The sequence below is a fragment of the Cryptotermes secundus genome, unplaced genomic scaffold, assembly GCF_002891405.2.
Source record: "Cryptotermes secundus unplaced genomic scaffold, Csec_1.0 scaffold860, whole genome shotgun sequence".
NCBI classification, from domain to species: domain Eukaryota; kingdom Metazoa; phylum Arthropoda; class Insecta; order Blattodea; family Kalotermitidae; genus Cryptotermes; species Cryptotermes secundus.
This window is the reverse complement of record NW_019739976.1, coordinates 70,071-95,628: the sequence shown is the minus strand read 5'-3', so window position 1 is coordinate 95,628 and position 25,558 is coordinate 70,071. Positions and strand designations below refer to the sequence as shown.

Below are 25,558 nucleotides of genomic sequence, written 5' to 3'. Positions count from 1 at the left end.
GTCTGGGAATTCTTAATCGTCTGCTTCCCTTTATCTGTGCATTGCACCCAGTCTTTGAGGAAGCACAGCAGAGCGATTTCTGGAAGCGCCGCGCTAGATAGAATATTGCATTATACCTCAACCCACTCTGTTCCGGCAAGTTGCTTTCTGGTGCCTTTTGCCGCCCGCTCATTGCATTCTCCTCGGGAGTAGAACGCGGCAGAATTACGTAACAAAGGCTGGATCTGTCTGCCCTCATCTAATATCAGAGGCTTTGTCAGAGAGTTCTTACTAAAATACTCGTATATGATTAAGTAATAACTTCAGACACTTGCTCTGTGTTCTGTCTGCAAAACATAAAGGTTAAAATTCATAAACTTTTGAGTTCACCTGTTGCTGCTTTATGCGAATGTTAAAATTGGGCACCTCCCCTAAGGGAAATTCTGATTGGGATTGCTGAGATCTAAGGGGAAGGACATGATAGAGAGTGGAGAAATTTGCGTGATGAGGAGCTTCACAATTTGTGATCTGCGCCAGGTGTTACTTAGTATCACCATATCACGGAATGTGAGATGGGAGAGACACATAGAACGCATGAGGAAGATAACAAATTAATAAAGAGTGCAGTTTGACTATCATAAGAAAACAAAACACTTGGAAGACCTAAGCATATATGGAGGATAATATTAAAACAGATATTCAAGAAATAAGGAGTGATGGTATGGGCTGGATTCATGTGACCCAGTAAAGGATCCAACATGACGGACTCTTGGGAACACTACAATGAACCTTGGAGTTTCATAAAGGCGGAGATTCTCATCAGTATTTCAGCGACTATCAGCTTCTCAAGAAGTACTTACTCAGTAGGACGACGGAGTGTGACCGTCGGGCCTGGGTCTGGCGTCGGGTGAAACCAGACTCTTAGGCCCACGGGGCGCACAAATGTGTGTGTGAGACTAGAGAGACTTATTGATGTAACAACAATGGGATGGACTGCACATGTGGTAAACATGGAGACACAAGAAGTACATCAATTTAACAGCCACGAGAGCCAAATAACAAATTCACAAGAGCATGTCACTGGACCTCATCCTAAGCTAGCTGAATCCAGTCAACATCTTCACATTCTATTTTTCTCAGATTCATTTTAATATTATCTTCGCAATTACGCTCCAAGTCTTGGTGTTGTTTCTTTTTCCATGGGACTCTCCGGATAAAATTCTATTTGGTGAAGACTACGAGTTATGAAAGTCAGTATTTTCCTGCCCCTTAACACCAACCCTCAATACGAGGGACCAGGCTTCTCGCCCACACAGAACAACAGGTAAGACTACAGAGTGTTGCAAATTGCCGCATACGAATTGGAACCTAGGGCGGTACAGTGCTCTAGTACACACATGTTCGCGAGATATGGCCTGCAAACGGCCGCTAATGACTAACAACCGTAAGAAACGCCCTTGGGATCTGAGGGTGAGGCCTCTCTGAGCTGTCCGCACTCCGTTTCCAGAGCCACTTAAGTAACTGCGTCCTTCTGAATCAGTGAATTGATAAGTGGCACAGTTAAGCTTGCTCAGGTTCGTCCCTTCTGCAGTTTGTATGGGCAGGGCTGACTATCGCCTGTAATGCTAGGCCACCCGCACAACGGCGACAGCTTAATTTCTTAAAGGCCCACAGAAGCCAAAACGTAAATGTCGAAAATATATCTTCTCCTCTACCCGCACTAACAGGTAAGATCCTTTCTGCTGTTCAAGATTAGTGTCTTCTAGGATTTGACGAGTACAGCCAATTTGATACCCTGAAGGAGGAGGCAGCAAGTTTGTCCGAAACGTTCGTAACTTTCTCGCAGATTATATGCTGTCATACGCCAAAAGGCAGTAAAACGTTCCGGATTAATCATGAGATAAGCAGGACAAATAGTGAGAACGCTCAAAAAGACGTAATATGCCTTTATGGCACTAAATGAAACGTCAGCACACGCTGAACATAACCACAAGCAACCCCTGAGAGCAGACTACGAGGTAACACAGTTGATGAGTTTAAATATTTACATGTATCGAGGGGCCAAAACCGGCCAAGTTCAATCTCCGAAGTTACGGCCGCTACATGTGAATTAAAAGCTAAAACCGTTAATAATTTAAGCCTTTAATCTCGGATTTCTGTATGGGTGTGAAACTTGGTCTCTGACATTAAGGGAGGAACATAGACTGAGAGTGTTTGAGAACAGGGTGTTGAGGAGAATATTTGGGTCAAAGAGAGATGAAGTGACAGGAGGTTGGAGAAAACTGCATAATGAGGAGCTTCATAACTTCTACTCTTCTCCAAGTATAATTAGTATGCTCAAGTCAAGGAGGATGAGGTGGGCAAGTCATGTAGCACGAATGGGGGAGACGAGGAATGCGTATAGGATATTGGTGGGAAAGCCAGAAGGAGAGAGACCACTGGGAAGACCAAGGCATAAGTGGGTGGACAATATTAGAATGGATCTTAGATAGGTATGGATGGTATGGATTGGATAGATCTGACTCAGGATAGGGACCAGTGGAGAGCTCTTGTAAACACGGTAATGAACCTTCGGGTTCCATAAAATGCTGGGAAATTCTTGAGTAGCTGCAGAATTGGCGGCTCCTCCAGAAGGGCTCAGCTCCATGAGTAAGTAAGTAATCTCGGATTAACGAAAATAATAATTAAAGACTGAAGAAGCTGGTCTGGGGCTGACGCTCTAGATTCGTAATCGGTAGGAACTTGGTTCGAATCTCAGCCGGCTCAAGGGCTATTCTAACAGAGGTATTTCAAGCATTTCCTCAGTCTCTCCATGCCAATGTTGGGATACTACCTCGATTAAATCACAACCGCTTCCTTCCGAACCCCTTCCAATTCATCAGTCATCCCACCATCTGGTGTACTTAAACGGTAACACAGCGTGCGACCTATGACGTAGGAACAGAATTTATTGTTGTAAGATTTGAGGTCCTCGATCGCGGGATTTTCTACTCTGAAGATGGAGTCGATACGTTCCTCCGAAACGTCGGTTCACACGAGATCTACACGGCGTCACATTTCAGAATACGGCATTTTGAATTCATTATTATATTAACTTCAATGTTTGTATGTACATGTATTGTCCTTTCTCGCTACAAATGGCATAACTATTGGAAATGTACTTATTTTATTTTTCAAGCCTGTTAAAGCTAACTTCAATTTTTCTTGGAATTGTTATTAATTTATTGCTGTTATATAGATTTTCATATTTTGCATTTTGCTCTTTAATTATTTTTGTGTATTTCTGTGTACTCATGCTAACTTTGTAATTGGACACTGTGTTGTTAAGTTTGCACGTAAATAAACACGAACTGAATTACTATTATTATTATTATTATTATTATTATTATTTAGAAAAGTCACAGGCAACAAAGGGCATATTGAATTCTTATAAACAACCTGACTAAAGAAAATTATAATAATTTGGGAAATATTCATGAATCTGGAAAAGTCGACGCATTGCAACGTAAATTTGTGTGCCGCATTTATCGACGCTCCTAGCACCTGGACTACACAGCGTCGAATGGAAACGGTAACAGATGAACTTGGAATGGTTCGGAAGGAAGTAATTGTGACCTAATTGAGCTACTATTCCAGAATTCTCTTGCGGGGTCTGAGGAAGACCACGAAGAATCTCAGTCAGGAAAGCTGATTTCCCACTCGCGATTCCGAGCTAGAAAGATGCCGCTATGACAACCTACCCAGTGACTTTTCCAATTGGACGGTAGCACACTAGGCCAATTACTGAATTAAATATCGCTTAATGATTAATTCGCGGTAGCGTAGTTGGTTGAGGCACTGTGTTACAAACCGGAAGGTCGCGGGATCGAATCCCGATGAGGTGGATGTTTCAATTTACCTAATCCCTCCAGCAGCACTATGGCCCTGGGGTCGACTCAGACTAACAAAAATGAGTAGCAGGAATATTCTTGGGGGTAAAGGCGGCCGGCGCGTAAGGCTGTCAACCTAACCCCATCTATGAGCGACTGTCTAGAAAATTTGGAAACCTCAACATCATCTCACAAACCTATGGGCCTCCATAGCCTGTTACAGGGATACCTTTACTTTCCTTTCTTACTTTACTTAGCGATGTAATTAAATGCACATACGCTTCCTAGTGCAACAGAAATATGAATTGATTTTCTGTTAAAAATACGCAGTACGTAATACGTAATGTGTTTCCTGTGAGGTACGAAATGAATTCTTGTATATCATTTGCAGTAATTTCATGCTTCAGAGGTTTAATGTGTCGTCTTAAATTGAATCTCTCGGCTTACCTAAGCCACACCTACTCAGGGGGCGTCAGAACTGTCAACACTCTCCCGACGCCGACGCCTCATACTTCCCTCACTTTAACTGAAATAGAACGACACTAACAGCACTTGGCTTAGCTGTTACTTGTTGCAAACAGAGCACCCCACAACACTAATGTTCACTGTCTCACGGATTTTCAAACCAATTCCACAAAACCAAAGAGCACATTTCAGGGACTTATTTGCTGGACACAATGAGAAAAAAAGCAACACAGGAATCATTCGGGTTCCTTTCCCTGGCCCCTCTGAATTTTTCCTTTATTAATAACTCACGATTTTGCTTTACTCGTCCTCTCTAAGTCGCAATACATAACCAGGAATTGCAAAGCATAAATTTCGCCGCAGTAACTGAGCTGTTACTTTGTAAGAGTAACAGAATTTGAGTGCTCACAAATAAATCCCCGACACATGCCCCTGCGGTCCGGAGAGCCCGGCGCTGGGCTGCAACACAGCACAACACAAACTGGCCGCACGCAACACACTGCACTGTTCCAGTCCCTGTCGACCGCGCAACGCAACCACGCGGCACTGCTGATAGAGAGGCAGAACTTGCAGGGGTCTTACTACTTACTTCACTGTCTGCTATCATCCATTATTCCTCCCTACTTTCCTTTCTCTACTCTCCTCGCATTCTACTCCTGACAACAAGTTTATTACTGTTCAAATTGTGATAACTAACTCCACAGAGCAGCGTCCTCAAGAAGCCAATTGTCGCCGGATAGGAGGGCCACTTCACGCGTTTTACAGATTCTGAGCTACAGTGCCGTTCCATAAGAGCCCGCCACTGGGCCCTGCCATACCCTAATCATGTTGAATCCAGTCCACCCTCCCATCTATATCTAGGCACCCCATGTTTTCTCTTCCCTTCACGTATTTCCCCCACCCCCCTGGCACTACAGCCCCAGTGGGCCTAGGCCTACCTCCATGAAATTCTCCATTCACTTCGGTTTTTCTAGATCTTACACATTCGGTAGGACTCCTTGGACGGGTGATCAGCTCGTCGCAAGGCCTCTACCTGTACACAAACACAGAAAAACGCACACACACAAGCTAAACATCCATGCCTTGAGTGGGATTCGAACCCACGATCCCGGTTTCCAAGCGAGCGAAGACAGTACATGCCTTAGACCGCTCGGCTACCGTGACCGGCTCCCTTCACGTATTGCAACTAAAATTTTGTATATATTCTCATCTCCGTGCGTGTTACATGCCCCGCCCATCTAATCCTTTTTGATTTTATCACCTTACGAGCACAAATTACTAAGCTCCTCATCATGCAGTTTTCTGCATGCACATTATAGGAATGATCGAATCAAAGAACATATGTAGCACCAAAGGGGAAACAAGAAATGCGTAGCGATGTTAAAAGTGAGAAGCAGCACCTGAAAGACCTACGAGCAGATGAGAGAATAATATTAAAATGGACGCATACCTTTGCTGGGAATTGATTTCTATGCAACTTGCACTTTGCCCTTGACCGCACTAGCTACGAGCTAGATGACCAGGGTTTGATCCCTGGCACTGGAAGGGATTTCCTCTTCATCACCAGAAGGATTAGGGCCCCATCCAGCCTCCTATCCTATGGGTATGGGGAGATTATCTCCACGCCTAAAGAGATGGGGGCACGAGGCTACACCGGCACTCTCCCTTCAGCCTTCATACAGCGTACTTAAGTTTACCTTATTTGTTCAAACGCCTCATTGCATCCTTCGGAAAAAATGTGCCTACCAGTTTCGGCGTGGCTATTAGCGTATAAGAACCGCTGAGTGGATATTCGTGAAATCTGATAGTGGGGAGTTCCACTAAACACTGTAGACCTTACAAACTTTGGTTAGAATCTGACAAAAATAACGACACTTTACATGATGATCTGAGTTTCGGAGCACATGTTGAACGGGTTTGGAATAAACATGCACATTTCATGTCCGACAGAATTTTTCCGGTTTTCGAGGCAATGAAACAGGGACAAGGTCAGGTGCCCGAATTGATACGCAATGCGTACATTTCCTAACTTATTCATTACAAAGCGGAGTTAGTTACATGAGATTCTGTGGATTCAGAATGAGTAATCACTCATTCGTGATTGAGCTGTTGGGATCGCAAAGCCCGCGGAGGGCTACAGAAGCGTGGGCGTGCTGCGGGAACTATAAGTGCCGGGGCACTGAGATATACGCAGAGTAGCCGTGTTTGCTACTGTCTTCCTTTGCAAATGAAAAATGAATCATTTCCGCGTAGCAGAAGGGGGCGGGAGGAAGGGGACCGAACTTGATGAAAGAGACGCTCTAAATAAAGAGGTCTCATCTCCTACACAGAGAATATTCCTTACTCATTACACTCCTCTGCAGGTTTCGGACGTATTTTTGCTACTACCGTTACCATTAACGGGGGCACGCAGTAGCGTAGTTGGTTCAGGGGCTATGCTACAAGCCGGAAGGTCGCGGATTCAAGTCCCGAAGAGGTCATTGGATTGGACAGGGTCACTTCTCACTGCTGATTTTCGTTCCATTGTGGGATATGAATTGGTACGACAGGAGCCACAGCTCCTTCCTGTCCGTTGTCTCAGCAGAAAACGTTATCAGGTTTTTGAAACCAGCGTGTTTTAGTGGCAGTGGTAATTATATATACCACCTGCTTTTGATGTCTCCCTTCTGCCCACGCAGTGTATTTATTTTTCAGTTGGTTGAGGCACTATGCTACAAGCCGGAAGGTCGCGGGTCCAAGTCCCGATGATGTCATTGGATTTTTCAATTGTGACCTCATCCTTCCGGCCTCACTATGGCCCTGCGGTCGACTCAGCCTCTAACAGAAATGAGTACAAGAAATTAATTAAAAAAATATTCTTGGGGAGTAAAGCGCGGCCGGCGCGTAGGGCTGACAACCTTGCCGCCACCTTTGAGCCGATTGTCTAGATAATGTGGGACCCTCAACGTCTCACAACCCTATAGGCCTTCACGGCCTGGTACAGGGCTAGCTTTACTTTCTTTTACCGTCACCACTAACTGCCTCGGTGAAGCAGATTTCATCTTCAGACGCTAAGAGTTGCTCAGCAATTCAACGAATTTTCCCTCATTTTCTGCAACCTGAAATGCTAGTGAGCCAATGGGGTTGGACAACACCCCTTTCCTCTTACCCTCTAGTCCCTATATAACTACTATACAGTATACAGTATAATTAGTGTATATACCGATTGACATCTCATTCTGCCTAGCCACCTGCTCTTGCTGGTTTCTTGTTCGGCTTATTTTCGACCCTGAAGATGGAGGTGAAGGTTCTACCGAAACGTCGGCTCATATACGAACTACAGGGCGCTATATCCCAGAGGATGGCAATTATCAGGAAGAGTACTACTTATGGGATGTGATGTCGTGTCGACTAGTAGAACTTTACCGATGTTTCGAAGAAAATCACTGCCTCCATCCTCAGGACACACAAGTAAGCCAAGAACGCAATCAGCAAAATCAAGCAGACCGCAATCCTTCCCTGGCTTCCGGTTTGAACGCGATAAGCAACGAACCACTAGGGCAGGGAACGCGAAAACATGTATACAGATAAATCAAACATGAATCCCACATAACAATAATTACGAGCATGGTAACAGTGCGTAACTTTTAGGTTATCGGTCCATCCAACAAATTTAACATCTACTCTAATTTCAAACTGACCGTCATGTAGTAAACCCAGATTTTTTAAACGAGACCCATGGGATCGAGTGCCGGTAACAACCGTTACAATTTCTTCAAATGAAGTCACTAACAGAATTAAGCTACCCTTAATCTCTGTTCCACTTGCTCAGCTTCTTGACTGTAGCGAAGAGTGAACAGAGACGATTCGAATGTAAACTCACTGGCAACAGCGGACCTCACAGAAAACACATTACGCCTCCACTACGAAGACCATCTGTTTGATGCTGTTTAGGAAAATAATCGCTGTTCATTATGAGAATCATACGGAACACATAAATGCACTGTACAGGCAGAATTAAGAGTGTCTTAATGGTACAGAAAATGGTGCATATAGTTACCACTTTATTCTGAATGGTCAACGAAATAGTAAGCTGTATTTTAACAACGCCCAATACATAACATGATACGTAAAGGTCGAGCAATTTGACTTAAGCCGTAAAGCTCTTAACTTATATTCGGAAAGTGCCAAGTTCAGATTTCGGACGGACACCCAATGTTCTGACTCACATTTTTCGCGAACTTTCTCAATCGCTCTAAGTAAACGCCTGGATATTACAATAAATCAGACTACGTCCGTTTTCATTCCAATTCAGTATTCAGAATCATTTGACGCGTCCATCCTACTTATTAACAGGATCGTTATACAGACTAGAGCAGGTAGTCATGTGATACAGCTTTATGGGCCCCGTGGGCCACATTAAGGCCAGACCACATTAGCTCGACCAGTTATGTAAAACAAAAGACGGGACGTAACGGCGAGATAACACATAGACAGCATGTGGCCACCTCGCAACGATGCAGTGGTATGGTCCCTACCTACGGCGACGCACGGCGTCTCGCGAGTTGGGTGACTCCACCTTGCAAGTAACAGAAGATGACGCTCCAATGAAGTCCTAAACCACTTACGACGTAATAAAAGAACGTAAGTAACACAGACAAATGTGATAAGAGGCAGAAAATCGAGAGGGAAGTTCTTCTATCGTAAAGCCCAACTAGGTTCTCAGCGGACCGCAGACCTGAAGAGTAAGTAAGTCATTTTGAAAGTAAGAAAGTACACAACATTGTTTATGATTCTTCAGCATGTATACAAAATGAAGAAAGCACTTTTCTGGGATTTGGCACCGTGAATATGTGGTGTTAAAGCAGACTAGTCTGCTTTTACCGGTTCTCACAGTCTCTTTGATTGCAGATTTCTTATATATTTTTTCTTCTACCCTGAAGATGGAGGCGATACGTTCCTCCGAAACGTCGGTTAACACCACATATACACGGTGCCAAATCCCAGAAGACTGCTTTCTTCATAGTCACCACCGTGAAAGCCTCAAATCTTACATGTATACAAAATATTTAACTTATAGGCTGTTTTCCGTCTGTAATGCAACAATATTAATTTTATAACATTAATTCACTAAATGTTCGTTAAATGTTCAAAATATCATTAAAATTATTCAAATATATGTACGTTCGGTGTATATGCTACATGTTTCAGCCGCATAGGACAATCTTCAGGCAGCACATCTTATGGAGGAGTCTACTGCAGTATGCACTTGGTCAGTTAGTATTCATTACGGCAGTCGTTGTCATTATTTTTTTTAATTCTGATATTGTAAAAGAAAAGTAAGTAAAGCTATCCCTATACCAGGCCGTCCGTGAAGGCCCACAGGGTTGTGAGACGTTGAGGGTCCCACATTATCTAGACAATCGGCTCAAAGATGGCGGTAAAGTTGTCAGCCTTACGCGCCAGCCGAGCTTTACTCCCCCAGGAAACTTATTTAATTAATTCCTGGTACTCATTTCTGTTAGAGGCTGAGTCAACCCCAGGGCCATAGTGCGGCTGGAAGGATTAGATCAACTGAAAGAAATCCAATGACCTTATCGGGGCTTCAACCCGCGACCTTTCGGCTTGTAGCATAGCCCCTCAACCAACTACAGTAAACAGCGATTATTTAATAGCATAGCCCCTCGACCAACTACGCTAGAGCGTGCCCCCTAATTCTGATATTGTAGGATGATTTTCTGTTTTCATGTTCCATTGGATGTGCCCCTCGCATAGTTGTATCTCAGTGCAGGAGGATGCTGAAATGTAATATTACAAAATGTTTATTTATTTTATGTTATTCAACTGCTCTGTGCCAAATGCAGTTGTTACAAAGTAACTATAGTGTGAGGTTAAAATGAACTGTAATGACTAAGGGATTTTAAGGAGGCGGTTTTAACATATCCCAATTAAAGAGAGGCTGAGAAAAACTGTCAACTATCATGAAGATACCCTGTGATGTCAAACTGTGTACCTCTCTGAAGATACCTTAGCCTACAGGCAGTCAGCATCGTAGGCGAAGTGTAACTAAAACAACGAAACAAAATACATGAATAAAAAAATGAAATTCGAATATGTAAGCAATAAATCGCCGGTCACTGTAGCCGAGCGGTCTAAGGCATGCACTGCCTTCGCTCGCTCGGAAGCCGGGATCGTGGGTTCGAATCGCACTCAGGGCACGGATGGTCGGTGTTTGTGTATGTGCGTTTTTCTGTGTTTGCGTGCAGAGACGAGCTGATCAGCCGCCCAAGGGGTCCTACGGAATGTCTAAGATCTAGTAAACCCAAGTGAAACGGAAAGTTTCTTGGAGGTAAATGAAGGCCCAAATTGGGGCTGTAGCGCCAAAGGGGAAAAAATAATAAATCAACAAAAATCTCCCTCGGAACTTATGAGTGGTGATCAACAATTCACTCTGCCTAATGCACCTGATTTATACATGTATTTTGTTGTCTATTTAAAGACGCTGTATCTTAGAGTATACAGCATCGAACGGTATGTAAGAAAATAATTAATTTCAGAGAACGTGGAAAGCAACAGTCATGACCTAATTTGAGTATCTCTGCTTTCACCTGGAGGGACTGTGGAATACTAAGAAGAAAACAGTCGAATTTCCGGTAGTGATTCGAAATCAGGACCTTCCAAATACACGTCAGGAGCGTTACCGCTTGAGCCAACATAACGCATGTCTCCTGCAACCGCGTTCCGAGACAAATGGTGTCCGTAAGGAAAACATCTGATTTAAGATCACAGTAAAAATTATATTCCCGATTTTGGTTCCAGACTTATTAGGCAGCCTGTAGATTTGTTCATACACAGCTCACATAATGTCGCAGCACAGATAATTCATGAAAACAAGAGCACGAATGGTTGATTTATATCACCTGCACTCACATGGCGACGATTTATGTAGAGATTCCAGTGGCCCTCATTGCTGCGACTTAACGATTTATTAATCCCATTTACATTCTGGAAACATGGGTTTCTTGCTACCAACAGAGACAATACATATATAAGGTACCGAGTTTCTGCACAATGCTTGTCCGTAATATGGACTACGCAAGTTCACAATTGGTCCGGGGACAAAGCCGCCATAAGCTACCTGCAAGCAAAAAATGTATCCATTTGTTTGCCTGGAATGCCACGTGCCGTCAACCGACTGCAAAAATGACTAGCTGACCGTTCTTAGCCCGAAGTTATTCTGAATAAAATGTAGAATTGAGTTCGTACCTCACAGGAAAAACACATTACGTCTCCGCTACAAAGCCCAACCGGTTAATGCTGTTTAGGGAAATAATCGCTGTTTACTGTGAGAACCATACGGAACACACAAACACGCTGTGTGGGCAGAATGCAGCATATATAAATTCAGTCCGTAACTCACAGGAAACACATGACGTCACCGCTACAAAGACCAACTGGTTAATGCTGTTTAGGGGAATAATCGCTGTTTACTGTGAGAACCATACGGAACACATAAATACACTGTGTGGGCAGAATGCAGTATATATAAATTCAGTCCGTAACTCACAGGAAACACATGACGTCACCGCTACAAAGACCAACTGGTTAATGCTGTTTAGGGGAATAATCGCTGTTTACTGTGAGAATTACCAGGGTGCCATTTCAACTAAAATATCGTAATGTAGACCTGTTATTTGCGTAGTTCTCTTTTGTGACGTACTGCAATAAGGTTCGTCACGTGATGTACTACACAACGTGTCCGATAATAGAATGCTGAGGAGAATATCTGGACCTAATAGAAACAAAATAGGTTGGACAGAATAACATAATTTTACTCTTCACCAATTGCTATTGGGGAGGCCGCATAGTACGCATGAAAAGATGAACACGGCCATGCAATTCGCGTTCCAAAACCAATCACAATAGACCGATTTTGTGACTTAGGTGTCGTTGTAAGGACAATAATATTAAGACTGCTCTTATTGACGGTTAGGATTCGATTCTGCTACGCTAGCATCCAGTGGCTGGCTGCAGTGAGCACGGCATGCTGCACGGTTCTTCATCAGCCTCGCGACTGTTAGCTTCTCGAAAGGATGGCGCCAGAGGAAAGACCAGAGAACGTCGGTTATTGGGTAGGAGCAGACTCGGGTGTAGTACACATCACTCGCGCTTTGTGTTAAAGAGGTCTTCGGTTCGAATATTAGCATAAAGGCAACCGGCTATCTTTATTGTGGGTTCCCTCAGTCAAAAGGCAAGTAGTTACTTCAGAACAGGCCACGATCTCTATCTTGTGCATTCATCCCATTCCATCATCCAGATTTCCTCTTCACCACCTGCATACACAGTGTGGCCGGTCACGGTGGCCGAGCTGTCTAAGGCATGCACTGTCTTCGCTCGCTTGGAATACGGGATCGTGGGTTCCAATCCCACACAAGGCATAGATGTTTGGTGTGTGTATGCGTTTATTGTGTGTTTGTGCTGTCCTGTGTTTAGGTAGAGGCCTTGCGACGAGCTGATCACCCGTCCAAGGAGTCCTACGATCTGTAAAATGATCATGAAACTCAGAAATCAACCTTATGCTCCAAAGTGAGAGCAAGAGGAGAGAAAAAATACACAGTGTGACATGTGTCATGACCAGGGCCCGGATTTTGATGACATGTCATCTTTTTTCCTTGTATCCTATGCGATGCTCTTAAATATATAAATCTCGGATATGAGCTGCTGGTTACAGAAATGTAAATTTTGTAGGTAATTTTTTTGTCATTTTTTGACGTTTTTGGGTTTAAAGTCGTTTTTTCATTTGGGGGGTAATTTTTTGGTAAATTTTTGGATCTTCTTGCCATTTTTGGCCATTTTGGGGAATTTTTCTTCATATGTTTTTTTAAATGTGAACAACATGGAAGCGAAGTGTTCTTTCTTTTCGCCTTTAGGTCATTTTTTTTTCTGGATTTTTCGTTCATTTTATAGGTCATTTTTTTTTAATATTTTCAGGTTATCAAAATCCGGGCTCTGCATTTTACATTTTTGGGTCATATTTTTGGTCATTTTTCTGGATTTTTTCAGTCATTTTATAGGTCATTTTTTAAATATTTTCAGGTCATCAAAATCCGGGCCTTGGTCATGACATTACTATGTCCTGTTGGATTTAAAACGTCTTCGATATGACGCTGTATAGCGACGTTTCGGAGGAACGTATTATCTCCATCCTCAAGACCTAAGAGTAAGTCAGGCAATGAAATAGCAAGCTCTGATCGCTTCTTGCTGGCCTCTTGCTTAGCTTACTATTCGGTCCTGATGGTAGAGGTAGTACATTACTCCGAAACGTCGATAAACTTCTACCAGACCACACGACGTCATATCCGAGATGATTGTTCTCTTCAATAACATCCCGAATTGCACATCGTGTTCTGAGTGCTGGAGTAGAGTATGTCCATTAGCACAAATATTCGAGAAACTGAGTTTGAAGTTAGGGAACCCGCTGCATGCGGTTTAAATGTTACTCAGAATAAAACACGCTCCGAAATGTCACACATGAAAGCGAGGTAAGCCTGTGGATAGTGTAACACAGCGCGGAGAATCGGAAAAGTGCATTAGCTCAGTTTCGCCCCCAAGTGGAGATGGAACATTCCAGCGCCCGGGCGACGGTACACGTTAACGTGAGATTTCCAAGTGGAATAATGCAGAAAGGGAATCGCATATAATATACACAATAAATCATCCCGGTCTGTAACACCAGCATCAGTATAATTCAAATGTTATCTTCGTCCTCGTTAATTGCGGAAGTAAAGGCAAACACGGCTTGTAAACCCACACTCAACCCCTGCCTCCGTTCCTAACCACCGCAGAAATACGTTATTATGAGCTGCAAATTCGGGTTGACCTCAACAGCGGGAGAAGAAAGGGTGCTCCAACAATGTTATCATATACCGAGGCAATGTTCATTGTTTTCCTTTTCTTAACATAAGCACGGGGTATGATTTTAATTACCAATGATAGTGGAGCTCTGAGTAGACATAACAGGCCCCTGATTTACACTCCGGGGTAGGGAAGCATTCAGTCAGCCGAACAGAAGCACAGGCGGGCAACAACACGGAGTCACGTGATCCACGACTGACATTTGCAGACAGTTCACTGTGGCGAGTTTCATGTTTCGTCTGTCTGTGCAAGTGATGGATACTGGATCCCGGGTGCGAGGATCAAGAGCCGTGTGCTCCATTTCTTTTATCGGACCATTGAACGACGCCGTATCAAGAAAAAACAGCATCGTTTATATGATGATTAAAAAAGAATATGGAGCAGATGGTGGAATAAATATTAGCATCACTGAAATGCTTGAAGCCATATTAATGCCGTGGCCGATCTCAGTAGCCGGGCAGTCTAAGGCATGAACTGTCTTCGCCCGCTGGAACACTGGGGTCATGGTTTTGAATCCCACTCCAGGCGTGGATATCTGTGTACGTTTATTCTGTGTTCGTGCTACCCCGCGCGTAAGCACAAGACTTGCGACGGGCTGATCCCCCGTCTAAGGAGTCCTACCGACTGTGTATAGGATTACGAAACTGAAAAGAGCGGCCAGGGCCCAACAAAGGGCTGTAGAGCCCTTGATGAATGAATGAAGAAGATACTGTGAGTGACACGCCGTACTGTATGAACATACCACTTCCGTGTTCTGAACGGAAGCCACCACCTTCCTGACAACATGGCGTCGTGCGCAAGAATACAAAGACGTGAGTGCTCTGCGGCTATTTTGTGTGCACAGACTCAGCGAATGCAACAAAACCTTGAGCCAAGGCAGCCGGTACGCAAACTAAGGTTCAAACCTGGTGCCTTCCGAATGCAAAGCGGAAGGCCGCTCTGAACCCTGTACCATGTTCCTCCTTAAATGCGTCTGCTTACTGATCCACTCTCGTCCTAAGCAGCGATTAGACGTCTCGGGTTGGGCAGCCAGTATACGGCAGCAGGCTTCAGAACATCCTTCATTTAAAGTCGTTGCTGTGTGCTAATTGCTGGAGCAGCGCGCGCCTGGGGGAGGAACACAGCTCTGTGTGACGCAGGAGAGGGGCTTACTCTCTTGAGGGGGTTTTGCATGGAATATAAAACGGAGAACTGGAATTTCGAATGAAATTTAAAACAACACGTCGTTGTTTACATACAAATGAGAGAAGCTTTACCGTGAATATTAAGCGACCTTTTTAAGCACAGTGGTAAAATATATGAACCATCCGCTTAACACTAAAAACTCTATATTTTCCTCAAACTGTGCGTTTATGTGTTTTACGTAGACGATCCATGCAATAAACAGCGTTAACCGGTTTGTCTTTGTAACGGGGAAGTAATGTGTTTTTTTTTGTGAGGTACGAACTAAGATTTTAAATATTATTTGAGCGATTTTAGGCTTCGATGGATGGAAGCAGAGTAATAGCTATACCTGCGAGCCGGTTAACACTGAACACTCCGAATTTCGCTGTGACTGGCGTAGGACCATCTACGAATTAAACGGGAAGTTTCGGCAATGTTACATAAGCTTTCGTGCTATTAACTTCCCCTGCTTTCTCCCATACTCATTTTCAGTCCTACGTGTTATCGAATAATAAGGCACATAATTAACGTCATCTCCCAAGAATAACTCGCACAAATAACAATAAGAAACCGGCTCCTTTTTATAGTATAATACGGATTATATATCCGCAAATACGTGACCTGCTGCGTAACTTAGTCCACGCAACGTGTTCTCGTTCGAGAATTCCTTGCTATAAGAACATGAAACTGCATAATGGCAATAACGAAACTCTTTAAGGGAAGGGTGCTCCATAAGCTGGTCTCTATCTACCAAAGTACATGACGTCACGTTCCAGAGGACCGTCCTGTTGATAAACATAAAGTATAGTAGTGACATTTTCTGATTCGGTTTGGACAGCGGTCTTCATTAAACTATTCCTTACAGCTCGATCGTCATGTTCTCGTTCATGAAGACTGAATTCGCCATGAGAAGATGAGCCTGACATTAAATGTTTAAAGATTCTCTGCTGCAAAGTATTTATATATGTCAAGTAGAAGAAACTTATTAAGCCCAAACTTTCAAGACTTTCGTAAGTGAAAGTTGCAGCCCTTTTCTGAAGCAAAGCGCAAGACCGGGTTATGCAGCACGACCTCCAGAATACGTCAGAATGTAACATTTCACTTGCCTGACAGTCAGCATGGATGGACGTTGCCAAAGCCGGTCTGGACACATAAAGATTCTGCATTTTCGTCAGGTTTGCCGGTGTTTCGTTACGCCGCCTCCATGTAAACCGCATGCAATTCTAATCTCAATTAGTTACGACAGGGCCAGAAGATGGAAAAACAGAAACAGTAGTGTTTAAGTCGATATTACAGTGTCATCAGTCGATTACAGTGGCCGGGAAACTGAACGTCTACANTTCTTACAAATTTGTTGTTTCGACGGTCCTACGAAAAAAGAGTTTTACACACTTACGTTAGATACCCACCCGACTGCCTTCACTTCTCGCCGACGAATATCTAAGATAAAGGTATAAGAATGCATTTATTTAACTAATCCAAAATAATTTCATTATTATTTATTACAGAGTCGTGGTAGCTCAGTCGGTATAGCGAATGGTTACGAGCTAGACGACCGATGGGTAGGAGTTCGAGTCCCGGTATTGTCAAGAATTTTCTCCTCTCCATGTAGTCCACACCTGCACTGGGGCCCTCCAAGCCTTGTATCCAATGGGTACCTAGGACTTCTTCCAGGGGGTAAAGCGGCCGAGGCGTGAAGCCCACCACTCCAACTGGTGCCAAGTTCAAAGAAACGTGGATTTATACACCCATTCCCAATACGTAGTCATCGCGTAGTGCTTAATTAGTTAAGCACAGGGACAGCTTTATCTTCTTTACTACAAATATAATTAAGACGCTTAGGTAATTTGCCCGTCTGTTTGCTGGGATTGGAACTGATGCCCCCGCACTATGACACCTTGAGTGCACAACCACTGAGTTCTGACTCCTTAATTCGCACAAGTCATGTTGTCTACTGGGTATCAAGGGAGTTGTTCCCTCCAAAATACTGCGCCCCCACTTACCAAGCTGTACGGTATCAACCCACAACACTACAGATGTCCTATAATGCAGCAGCTGTTCTGTTTACACGTGTCGCACTCCGTGGCTCACCACTGTACACTGTCCGTACTCACCGGGGCCTCAGATACTGTCCGTTGTACCTTTCAGAACACAACATTTCTCCAAACAGCTTCGTCTAACGCACAAACCACTACGGTTGTGAGACGTCGAGGCTCCCACATTTTCTAGAAAATCGACTCACACATGGCGGTGAGTTTGTAAGCATTACGCTCCGACAGGCAGCCCTTTACCCCCAGGAAAATTCCTGGTACTCATTTCTGTTAGAGGCTGAGTCGACCCCCAGGGCCGTAGTGCGGCTGGAAGGATTAGGTCAGGTGAAAAATCTAATAACCTCATTGGGAAATGAACCCGAGACCTTCCGGATTCTATAATTGTAATATTCTGGACTCGTAGTTGGGAGGTGTCCTGCCCGCTGGCTGGGACACCGGTCACCCCCAATCACGGTTTTCTTCAGTCCCTCCAAGCAAATTCCGAGATCGTGCCTCTATTGTTTCCTTCTTAATCCTTTCCGATTCGTCGTTCATCTGCGATCCTACCATTCGACGCTACTGATAGTGTGAAGTTTCCCACGGGAGGAAGCACGGAAACTGGACTGGGAAGTGTCTGCGCCATATTTATTATACAACATTCTCAACGGGGGCCGGTCACGGTAGCCGAGCGGTCTAGGGCATGCACTGTCTTCGCTCGCTCGTAAGCCGGGATCGTGGGTTCGAATCCCACTCAGGGCATGGATGTTTATGTGCGTTTTTCTGTGTTTCTCTGCAGGTAGAGGCCTTGCGACGAGCTGATCACTCGCCCAAGGAGTCCTACCGTATGTGTAAGATCTAGAAAAACCGAAGTGAACTGAGTTCGTGGAGGTAGGCCTAGGCCCACTGGGGCTGTAGTGCCTAAAAAAAAAATCCCAACGGCGATCTTACCAGCGACGGGATTATAAAGACATCCCAGCAAAACCCTAAATGCCCACAAAATCCTGATCGACTGTCCACGATGTGCACGAAAAATTTCGTTTATGGCATTACATAAAGCCAGGCTTGTTACGGTCGATCACTGCGGTCGCTCGCCCAAACATTGGGATCGTGGGTTCGAATCCCACTTGTGGCATAGATATGTCTGCCTTTATTCTATATTTGTGTTGTCCTGCGTAGGTAGCGGCGACATGCGACTCACCCAGAAGAAGAAGAAGAAGAAGAAGAAGAAGGTTTGTCGTGGATTAAATGGGTAGAAACTAGAACTGCCCTAGAAGCATTGCCGAAAGTTTTTCTTCCGGATGTTCAAATAAATATCACACGTCAAAAGTAAAGGCAAAACTTTTACTTGCCCCTATTAAACTAGTTACATTCGATGAATTTCAACTACGTTTTATATGTTAGGATGTTTAATGGGTCAATGTGTCTCTCACAAAGACAAGACATGCATATCCGTGTAAAATTTAAAAAGAAACTCTTCAGCTTTTACACGCGGACAGTATGTCACGGACAGACGTGAGTCTTACGTAAGGCTTTCCTTTTCACCTTGGAAACGGCGCCTAAAAGTTGAAGTCGTACTTACACACTCGTTTCTGACTCCCTTCTCTACATCCCCTGGAGGAGCTGCAACCATCACAACATGCTGATGTCACAGACTTTCTTACCACTGGCTGTTTCATACTTGACTTGAACCAAGGCCTCAAACTAACAAAGACGTAAGAAGCGGAGCCAGGTGTAACAATTTAAATTCACACATTTCTGCAGCTTTACCGCGACGTACACACATCTGCTCTTGCGCCCCATATTCAAGAACTGAACGCCCTTAAACGGCGAGCTTCCTACCCAGTGTATTCTTATGGCACGGTGCTCACTGAAGGGTCCCATAAATCGCCCACGGATACTCCAAGACGACATGCAATGCGGTAGCTTTCCTCGCGTATTCTTCTCGTGAATTCCATATAAAAGAAGCCAAATGTATTCACGAGTGACCGCATTTTACCGTAACGATTTGAAGCATGAATTTCATCCTAATAACATTTAAACATCCACATATACATAAACCCCTTCAGATATTCGAAACGCATACCAGCCAAAGAGAAACTAAAATTGCTACCACTTTGTTGCGCTTCTAGTACTTAACCTATTGTGGGGTGCCGCCTAAAAGCCAGAATATCTGAGCGGGAGTCAAATGCTAGACAACGGCTGTTAAAACACGTTTCCGAGACAGCACATACAGAGGCGTCCATTACTACACAACGACTAAGTAGCTATGTTTCCCATGCAACAAGGAACAGAGAATATCTCGTTGCGTAGGCGGCAACTGCAAACACTACAACGCGCACATTAGCAGACGTTAACAAGGGAATGAAGGCCAGAGCTACTGCAGTACCCGCTGGAACGAATACCTTCAAGAAGGTGTCTTCTAGTCCGTTCGACTGTGGAAGATAATAGACAAAACGGAATATACTCGTAAATCGGGGAGATGCCCGTGTGGAGGCGGGGTCGAATACCTCCACCGTGACCCTGCGAGTCGTAGGAGGCGACGAAAAGGGAAGTCTCAAATCTGAGACAGTAAAATAAGGTCTCGAGTCTCAAGGGACTCGGACCCGAGAAAGACTGCGATGGCAAGGGCCTGTAGCATGTAAAAAAGACAGACCCATCCTCTCGTCAGAGAGGGTTCCCCACAAAAAAAAACAAAACAAAACCGTAACGTTCAACAGTAATAAACATCTTGTCAGACCGGAGCAGAGATGAGATCACAGAAGACCAGATCAGAGGTCAGATCAGAGACGACGGGCTAGTCAGGTCGCATCGTCTGGAAGACTCTATTTCAGAGTGACCGTAGTTGTGACTGTAAATGAGATATCCAATACAACAGCTTCGTGTAATCCGCAACCCATGAATTATTTGTCACGGAACCCCGGACACCTGACATTATTAATACAGTAATTTAAAACAAATAAATTTTATCCCCAGCCACCTTCAACTACTCTCATTGAACGTGAAAATATAAATCCATATAAAATTCCCACAATATTTATATCATTTCAGTGCTTCATACCCGAATTTTTCTCACAATAAATAGTGATGAGATAACTGAAATGCTCCTTCATTGTTACGATTTGTTGAACAGGCCTATATTCCAGTTTTCCACCTTTCTGTTGCTCAATGCAATGGCGCCGCAACGGATCGGAACTAAAAAGGTAAAGCTATCCTTGTAACAGGATGTGAAGGCCCACAGGGTTGTGAGACATCAAGGCTCCCACATTTTCTAGACAATCGGCTCACAGATCGCGGTGAGGTTCTCAGCATACGCGCCGGCCGGCCGCCCTTTATCCTCCAGGAAGATTCCTGGTACAGGCACTGCGCATGTGCATACCGCCGCATCGTCCAGCCGCGCCATACCTCAAATCGACCCCAGGGCCATAGTGCGGCTGGAAGGATTACGTAATTTAAAAAATCCAATAACCTCATCGCCGGTCACGGTAGCCGAGCGGTCTAAAGTATGTACTGTCTTCGCTCGCTTGGAAACCGGGATCGTGGGTTCGAATCCCACTCAGGGCATGGATGTTTAGTTTGTGTGTGTGTGTGTGCGTTTTTCTGTGTTTGTCTCCATGTAGAGGCCTTGCGACGAGCTGATCACCCGCCCAAGGGGTCCTACCGAATGTGTAAGATCTAGAAAAACCGAAGTGAACGGAGAATTTCATGGAGGTAGGCCTAGGCCTACTGGGGCTGTAGTACCAAGGGGGAAAAAAAACCTCATCAGGACTCGAACCCGCGACCTTCTAGCTTAGCCAACTACGCTACCGCGTGGCCCCTTGCTCCCACCAAATCCGTAAACTGATATAGAAAACTTAAGGTAAGGTCCCAGAAGTTGTACTGAAACAAATGCAGGATCAGTGGTAAATTCTGGTATTGATAACCAAGATTTTCAGATAATGAATACAGCTATTAGATTGTGGTCGTTGGAGGCAATATTCGGTACTGTCGGCAAAGTCTGCAGATTCTGTCACGGAACTAACTGATGGACAATAAAATGTAATGTAGAAACGTCTGTAGAGAATCAACGAGGTTACAATCACTTCAATCCTGAAGACGGAGGCTGGGCGCAGACTTCAACGAAGTGTCGTAGCCATTACGAACACAATGTAAGTTTTGAATGCGGTGGGCGTCTCATATCTTGTAAGATTTGAGGTTTTCACGGCGGTGACTATGAAGAAAGCAGTCTCATATCTTATTTGTAAATAAAAATGTATTTCTGCTTTTGTGTGCGGCAGCCACTTCAATTAGTTCGCCAAGCAATTAATTACAATTTGGCACCACTGTGTGCTCACTGCCTCGCTAGAGACAGCTTGCACAATGGGAACAACGCAAGTCTATATGGTGCTTCTCTCCTGTAGGCAGACTACACTGCGTCGCTCCCTTCCGCCTCACGAGACATGCCTTGTGCATAATGAAAATATATATGTATATTTATCTCCATTCCGAATTTCAAAGCAATTCTTCTAATTTTCCACATACAGTTTACAAGGGCCGTTTCAATTTAATGGAAGCCGAGAACAGCGTTCCTCACAGGGGAAATTTGTGTCTCGCCAAGTAATTGGACAGCCACTAACTAGGGGGAGCAGTCCTCCGTAAGAAGCTACTCAAAACACTCCCTACGTCTTTTCACGAAATCCGAAGGTCTATTACCGCATTCACAAACGCATACGGTTGCGTTACAGTTTAACATCCTAGTTCTTTAAGATGTATTTTAATATTATCCTGCTATCTAGGTGTTGCACGAAGGAGAATCGCAACCTGCAATACAGAAACTGAACACTTGCCGTGACGTAACTGCTTGATAACTTCCGGTAAGCAACTGCGCATCACACTGGTCCAGGCCATGTACCCTACCCCTGCATTTGTACGCACCCCGAACTTCCTAATTCATAATCACGAAAGGGAATGTCTGCCTCATGCAATATAAACTCGGAGTCAGTTCACGTAAGGCAAAGTGTTCCCTGTTCCCAAAACACTACCATAAAAGTGTAAAAGGGAGAGACAGGCCAACGGATTTGCCCCCGTAAGGACTGGATAATAGAGGAGTGTTCACAGCTGATCTGAAAGTAGCGCCGAAGAAAAATATCTTAACACTCACAGGGGGCTTTAAAACTTGCTGGTCTCGACAGCGGCCAGTACCCTTACTAATCCACTGCCAACTAGTCCCCCAAAACTGGACCGCTTTTAGAATTACTGAGCACACAGGAGAAGCAAATGGGCCTGCTTACAAGCGTCCATGATCGGGAACAAAGAAGAGACATACGGACGGAATTTCATAATTAATATTCTTCATAAAAAATTACTTTTTTCCCCTTTGGCACTACAGCCCCAGTGGGCCTAGGCCTACCTCCATGAACTTCTCCGTTCACTTCGGTTTTTCTAGATCTTAGAACATTCGGTAGGACTCCTTGGGCGGGTCATCAGCTCGTCGCAAAGCCTCTACCTGTACACAAACACAGAAAAACGCACACACACACAAACTAAACATCCATGCCCTGAGTGGGATTCGAACCCACGATCCCGGTTTCCAAGCGAGCGAAGACAGTACATGCCTTAGACCGCTCGGCTACCGTGACCGGCCATAAAACGTTATTTTATTTTTTTTTTCCTTGGCACTACAGCCCCAGTGGGCCTAGGCCTACCTCCATGAACTTCGGTTTTTCTAGATCTTAGACGTTCGGTAGGACTCCTTGGGCGGGTGATCAGCTCGTCGCAAGGCCTCTACCTCTACACAAACACAGAAAAATGCACACACACACAAACTAAACATCTATGCCCTTAGTGGGAATAAAACGTTATTACCGGAATAAAATTAAGGAAAATGAGATACACACAACACGGGAGAAAAGGGAAATTCATACAGGACAACCCTGAAAGGAAAACATGACATTAGAGATTTAGGAGCAGACATAAATATAATATTAAAGTAGATGTTAGATAAATGAGGCGTTAGGCTGTGGGCTCTATTAATCTCGCTCAAAGTCGGAATCTAAGGCGAGCTCTTGTGAATACGGTTATTAACTCTCAGATTTCGTACAATTCTAGAAAACTTTTGACCAGCTGGATGACTATCAGTTTCTGAAGAAAGGCCCTGCTGCCTGCAGTTAGTTACTTGGTGACGAGAGTCTCCGAGGGATAGAATTCGTCTGTGTTGAAAGTTTCGACAGAGGAAAAGTTCCCCACTAAAGCCATGCGCCGAAGTTCTCCTTGTATACGAAGGAACTTGGGCCACATGTCTTCAGTGCGTGACGCCGGGAAGCCATCGCCACGAGGCGGCGCTCTGCTCCGGAACCGCCGGAAACGGCTTCACGCAGGTCATCAAGATGCTGCATGTAAACGGATGTAGCTCGCTCTACAATAGAAACTTGCGGAAGATTTCGGACGGCGGACCGCTTTATAAGATTCGTAGTTCTCAAGGCGATGCACACGACGACTGGTGTCTTCTGGGATGAGGCCGTGTATTTTATTTGTGTTTTAAGGGTCGTTTCAGCATGTCACATTATACAGCTTCGAATCGTAGGATGGGTACTAAATGGATGTGAACTGGTATGGGAGAAATCCGTCATGACCTGAGTTGCCACTCGAACATTAGTCTGGAGGTGCTGAGAAAAACAAGAAGACCTGTCAGGATTGCCAGTGTCCGACAGAGATTCAAACTAGGCACTTCCCGAATACAAGTCAAGATAATTGCCGGTTGAACTGACGTTTTTTTGTGTCACGCCGTGAAGTCTGGTTAAAGTTTGTTGGCGTTTGGAAGGAACCTGCTGCCAACACCTTCGGTGTTGATGGATGCAGCACTACCGGGCGAAGAGACGACAAACTGTACAACATCACATCCTAAAGGCAGTAATCTTCACGGTCAGGCTGATAATTCTCGGAAATTGCTGTTGCGTTGCGGTTGCCAGTTTCCTTGGTGTGCCCTCGGCCTTAAACTTACTTCGTTCGTCAAGGCTCAACAAGTTGAATGGGGTACCTGGTACGAATATTCGCAACAGTAAGCTTAGTAACACACGCGTCATCTTCCCGACATGAGGTCAAAATACGCAACACTTTTAGCTGTACAGTTTAACTCAATATGACACTTACGCACACGTGCAACCAAGCTAACATTCGGAACGGTTTCTCGACACAGAACATAAAGACATTTGGCGTACAAGCCTACATAAGTCCCTTATCTGTAAAACGTTCTCAGTATTCACTTCTGTTACACCAAAGAAAGCAACTTATTATCCTCATATCGTCGTGTTATAAACATGCATACTACTCACCATATATGTTCACATCTATACCTTCCCTCCACAGCCAAATTCTTCTCTTCCGCCATTCAATGCTCTTGTACACGTCTCACTGTCTCTTACCCACTACAGAAAGTATTGAAAATACGTTTCGATTCTTTTCACCCATTATCACAAAACAAATTCATCCTTTATTTAAGTGACTGCCATTAAAACACCACAAGTAATTTTAATAAACACGGCGTTTAAACATACAAACGCACACAACACAACCAATTATACCATCACTACACCGCTCGAGCGCGGACAGTCTGAGCGGCAGTGGTTGACAGTGTTGCCACTTACGTCAACAGCAGGAACTAAATACTCGTAGTTTCGTTTGTTCTGTCCTTCGCAGTGACACACAGATTAGGTTAATTTACCTCCTCGAAAGGTGACCATTTTAGATAGGCTACAGGAACCGTTTTAATATTATCTAACGTTAAAGGATTCCAGACATGAACACTTTATTCTGTCGTTTGTGTGTCCATCTAATCTCACAGAACACACAAAAATCTGCGGCCGTTTCAGTTCGAAGGGATAACGAGATGCACCTCCACGAAGCAGAGTTCTTTTCGAGAAGCTAAGACACTAATCTGTTCAAGGATGAAACCTTTGTTACCGTGTTCATAGCGGCACATCACTGGTCCCTATCCTGAGCCAGATAAATCCAGTCCACGTGACATCCTGTTTCTGTAAAATCTATTTTAAGATTATCCTCTCGTCTATGCTTAGGTCTCTCAAGTTTCCTATTCCCTTCAGGTTTTCCCGAGCGTCGAAATGCCTTGACAACAGATGTGACCGGTGAGCATCACGCCCCGGCCGCTTTGCCTCAGAGGAAAGA

The 25,558-nt window shown here is 44.4% G+C and overlaps 1 protein-coding gene across 2 annotated transcripts in view; it reads right to left on the bottom strand.

Moving 5' to 3' along the window:
- LOC111872245 (Kv channel-interacting protein 2) overlaps window positions 1–24,982 on the bottom strand; it is a 324,290-nt gene extending 299,308 nt beyond the window's left edge. Inside the window, exon 1 of one of the 2 annotated variants that reach the window (XM_023865942.2) lies at window positions 24,709–24,982. The gene's annotated coding sequence lies outside the window, so the exon portion shown is untranslated. Of the gene's footprint in view, window positions 1–24,144; window positions 24,198–24,708 lie in introns of those variants that run through there. The other variant, XM_033754627.1, reaches the window with a different exon arrangement.
- Between the last annotated feature and the right edge of the window lie 576 nt (window positions 24,983–25,558).